This window comes from Phoca vitulina, unplaced genomic scaffold (genome assembly GCF_004348235.1).
Source record: "Phoca vitulina isolate PV1807 unplaced genomic scaffold, GSC_HSeal_1.0 scaffold71, whole genome shotgun sequence".
Classification (NCBI taxonomy): Eukaryota; Metazoa; Chordata; class Mammalia; order Carnivora; family Phocidae; genus Phoca; species Phoca vitulina.
This window is the reverse complement of record NW_022589774.1, coordinates 1,264,208-1,269,050: the sequence shown is the minus strand read 5'-3', so window position 1 is coordinate 1,269,050 and position 4,843 is coordinate 1,264,208. Positions and strand designations below refer to the sequence as shown.

General features: G+C 40.9%; 1 non-coding gene across 1 annotated transcript; it reads left to right on the top strand.

The window, feature by feature from the left end:
• The first annotated feature begins 1,005 nt into the window (after positions 1 to 1,005).
• Positions 1,006 to 1,110, top strand: LOC116624966. Its single transcript, XR_004297983.1, has one exon. It is a non-coding gene; the product is annotated as a U6 spliceosomal RNA (small nuclear RNA).
• Positions 1,111 to 4,843: the final 3,733 nt, after the last annotated feature.

The window sequence follows — 4,843 nt, the reverse complement described above, 5'->3', positions numbered from 1 at the left end:
CGACGTCAGGACCAGGTCCTCACCTGCCACGTCTCCTCGAGTCCGGTGGGAACAGCGGAGCGGGGCCGGCCCGAGGCGACCGGGGTGGGAGACTGCCGAAACAGGGCACGCCTTCTCCGTTATGATCTCTCCTTCTGTCACCGCCCCGCCGTTGCCCCCAAACTGGTGGCAACAATGGGCCAGTGTGGTTGGGTTTCCTGGTCAGGGAACGAAATGTTACAGAACCTGGACTGGATCGCCCGACAAAAGAGCCAAGTGGCACTCGGAGAGCTTGGAGGATAGGAGGTTCATTTAACACCGGCGGGCTCAGAGGAGAGTGGTCTCCAAAGGTCTGAGCCCCGAGCACAAACAAAGGGGGCAATTTATACACTTCTACTTCCGCATACCTGGCACTTTTGGCGTGTGCGGGAATTGGGGCAGGGAGAGGAACCCGGATTTGTGCGCGTGCGTGAAGCAGAGCCTGGAGAAGAACCCAGAAAAGCCCCGGGGTGAGGACTGGGACTCTCTCGAGGATTCGTTTGGCCATCCTAGGACACAGATTTTCCTTATCAATGTAACCTTTGCAGGCTCAGTATTCTCATCTGTAGAATGGAGAGCATAATAACCCCTGGATTGTTTGTTGTAAGGATCGAAAGAAAAGACTAAATGTGATTAAATGACCATGGAAAAGTTGAAATTGCCACCATGATGGTTGAACCACAATTAACTAGAGCACCCTTTAAACATGTCTTTTAGATGTGTTCTCTTATCCTTCCTGAAAGTGACCAGATCCATGTGATACAATGTTTTATTTTAATGCCTTTCTGCTTCAGTGCAGGAAGCTTGCCCAGCTCAATCCTAAACTCAATGAGCACCCATTCAGAGTGCTCCTGTGCACACGTCTCTCTGCCTGCCTTGCTCCTCAGACATGATCTATGGAAGGATCTTGTCAGGATGGCACTTGGACAAGAGGGTCCAGCAGGAGAAGCAACAATGTACCCATTTTTAAAGATACCAAATTGTGTAGTGCTCACTTTTGCAGCACATATATTAAAATTGGAATGATACAGAGAACACTAGCCCAGCCCAGGTAGGGATGACACATAAATTCACGAAGCATATAAAGAATACCAAAATGTTTAATAACTTGCCCGAGACCATGTGGTTAGTTAGTAGCAGAACTTGGAATCAGATCCCCAGACTCTTCTCACTACACCAGGAAACAGCAACTTAGAAGAGAACTTGTCCTGGCCCAGGGAGGAGGTGACAGTCCAGAGGTAGATGAGATTAGTTTTTCTCTTCGCCTCTAATTTCCTTTGATTTCCATAGCCTGGTTACATGCTAATGGCTTGGCAGAAACTTCAAAATTAAACTTGTGAGAGCAATCACTGTTACTGGACCTCTAGGCAATTATAGTAGCTGTCAAAGGTTTTAAAGCCAACATCCAGCCTGACCCTTTCCAAATGACTCAAAAGTGGCATTTTAATGAGAAACGGAAGCAGAAAAAGGTGTTTTTAGTTTTTTTTTAAATAAAAGGTTTTTTTTCTTTCTTTCTTCTTTCTTTCTTCTTTTTTTTTTAAATGGACAAACTGGCACTGAATTTTACTGCCTATCCAAAGGGTAGGGTGGGATTGTGAGACTGGGGAGAAGAGCCCAGGGCTGTTGACTTTTGTTTGTAACGGTCTCTCCCACTGAAGCCTATTATGAGAAGCCCCACAGAGGGGTGTCGAAGGATTAGTTCCCAGTTTGGCTTTATGCACATGACTACATTTGGGATAACTGAATTACCAGCGCTGGTCAATCTGCATTTTCTTCTTTATCTCTGGGTCTGGTTGAGGCTAACCTACTAGGTGCCAAGATTGAGCTACTTTTAAAAATCTATCATCTATCTATCTATCTATCTATCTATCTATCTATCTATCTATCTATCTATATCTTCCAGCTTTATTGAGATGTAACTGACATGTAACATTGTGTAAGTTTAAGCTGTACAAGGTGATGATGCAATACATGTATATGTCTGCAAAATTATTAACCACAGTAAAGTTAGTTAACACTTCCACCACCTGGCATAATTACCATTTTTTTTTTTTTTTTGTAGTAAGAACATTTAAGATCTACTCTCTTAGCAACTTTCAAGTAGTCTATAATGGGGTACTGTTAACTGTCACCACCATGCTATACATTAGATGCCCAGAATTGATTCATTTTATAGCAATTAGCGTAACTTAAATTATTTTTGTCCTACTTTTTTTAAAGACAAAATTCACACACTATAAATGCACCCCTTTAAGGTGTACAATTCAGTAGGTTTTAGTACAACCAACATCACTAATTCCAGAATATTTTCATCACTCCACAAAGAAACCTGTACCCATTAGCAGTCACGTCCCATTCCCCCTTCCTCAGGGGCCAGGGTGAGCTGGGGGGGCCTGGGGTTATGGGAGCCTGTAGGGAGCATCGAGGACTGTGGGAGTCAGCCTGGGGCAAGCTGGATCTGGGGTCCTCGATGAAGTCAGGCACTCACTTCACTCTCCTTTCATGGGGCAGGTGTTTCTCTTCACTGGGCTACCTGGGCTTGGGAGAAGGGATGGCAGTAATGTAAATTTATCTTTCTTACTTCCTCAATGTGTCCTTTATTTCTATGCTTCACCCAGATGCTATGATCCCTCACCTGGAAACTGCAGATCTTGTGAAGGTATTTTCCTGTGCAGATAGGTATTCAAATTAATGTTTCTGGGGGAGAAGCAAGTGTTAGAAATTCTATGCTGCTGCTGTTTTGCTGGTGTCATTCCCCCTTGTTGTAGTCTTGATTTTATTTTCCTAATGAATCATGGTGTTGAGAACTTTTTTTTTTTAAGAGAGAGAGAGTGCACGCGGGGCCAGCGGTGGGGGGGGGGGGGGGGGGCACGGCAGAGGGAGAGGGAGAGAGAGAATCCTAAGCAGGCTCCACACCCAGTGTTGAGCTCTATGTGAAGATCCATGTCATGACCCTGAGATCATGACCTGAGCAGAAATCAAAAGTCTGATGCTTAACTGACTGAGCCACCCAGACAAGCCACATGGTGTTGAGCACTTTAAAGTGCATATTGGTTATCTGTGTATCTATGGAGAAATGTCTATTTAGATCCTTTACTCATTTTAATATTGGATTCTTTACCTTTTGTTGTTGAGTTTTAAGACTTCTCTCTATATATCTGGATACAAATCCTAGATACATGATTTAGGAATACTTCCTTTCAATTTGTGGGATGTCTTTTCACTTTCTTGATAGTTTTTGAAACATGAAAGTTTAAAATTTTAATGCAATCCTATATACTTATTTCTAAAATTTTGTTGCTTATGTTTTGGTGTCCTATTTCAGAAACCACTGCTTAATCCAAGGTCATGAATGTTTATGCCTATGTTTTTCTCTAAGACTTTTATAATTTTAGCTTTTAACTTTAGGTCTTGATCCTTTTTGAATTAATTGTTGTCCGTGGTGTGAGGTAAAGGTCTTACTTCATTCATGTGAAGGTAGGGGTCTAACTTTTGCATGTGAATATCCAGTTGTCTCAGCACTATTTGTTAAAAGGACTATTTTTTTTTTAAGATTTTTTTAATTTATTCATTTGAATAAATGAATACATAAATGCACAGAAATACAGAGAGAGAAAGAGTGCACAAGCAGGGGGAGGAGCAGAGGGAGGGGGAGAAGCAGGCTCCCGCAGGGCAGGGAGCCCAATGTGGGGCTCGATCCCAGGACTCCGGGATCATGACCTGAGCCAAAGGCAGACGCTTAACCATCTGAGCCACCCAGGTGCCCCTGTTTTTTTTTTTTTCTTACTCAGTCACCAGAACAGCCTTGTCAAAAGTCTGTTTACTATAAATTTAAGGTTTTGCTTCCGAACTGCCAATTTTATTCCATTGTTCTCCATGTAACAGTTATACGTACCACATTTGTCTTGATTAGTGTAACTTTGTCTTGTTCTATAGTTTTGTTTGTAGTTTTAAAACCAGAAAGTGTGAGTCCCTCACCTTTGTTTTTCTTTTTCAAGATTGTTTTGCTTATTCTAAGTCTCTTGAAAAATTTTGGGACTTGTTTGTCCATTTCTTCGAAAAAGCCAGGCAGGATTTTGGTAGGGATTGAACTGATTTGTAGATCAACTAGGGTAGTATTACCATGTTCACAATATTAAGTCTTCGATTCATGAACATTGACTGTCTTTCAATTTACTTTGGTCTTCTTTAATTTCTTTCCATAATGTTTTGTAGTTTCCATTGTATGATACTTGTATTTCTTTTGTAAAATTTATTCCTAAGTATTTTATCTTTTTTGATGTTAGTGTAAAAATAATCATTTTCTTAATTTCATTTTTAGATAGTTCATTGGAAGTGTATAGATTGTATGATTGATTTTTGTATGTTGGTCCTGTGTCCTGTAACCTTGCTGAAGTTGTTTATAAGAACTCGTTGTGTGTGTGTATTTTTTAATATTTTCTATGTACAATCTAAGTAAATTTTATTCCTTTTTATTGCCTAATTTCTCTGGCTAGAACCTCCAGTACAATGTTGAATAGAAATAGTAAGAGCAGACAGACACCCTTGTCTTGTTCCTGATCTCAGAGGGAAAGCCTTCAGTCTTTCACCATTGTGATATTACTTGTGAGTTTTCTTAGAGGCCCATTATCAGGTTGAGGAAATTCTCTTCTAAGATGGCTAAGCATTTTATCATGAAAGGGTGTTGGATTTTGTCAAATGCTTTTTCTGCAACTATTGTGATGATCATGATCCCCCCGCCTTAATTGTACTAATATAGTGTATTACATTGATTTTCATATGTTGAGCTAACTTTGCATTTCTGGAATAAATCCCATTTGGTCAT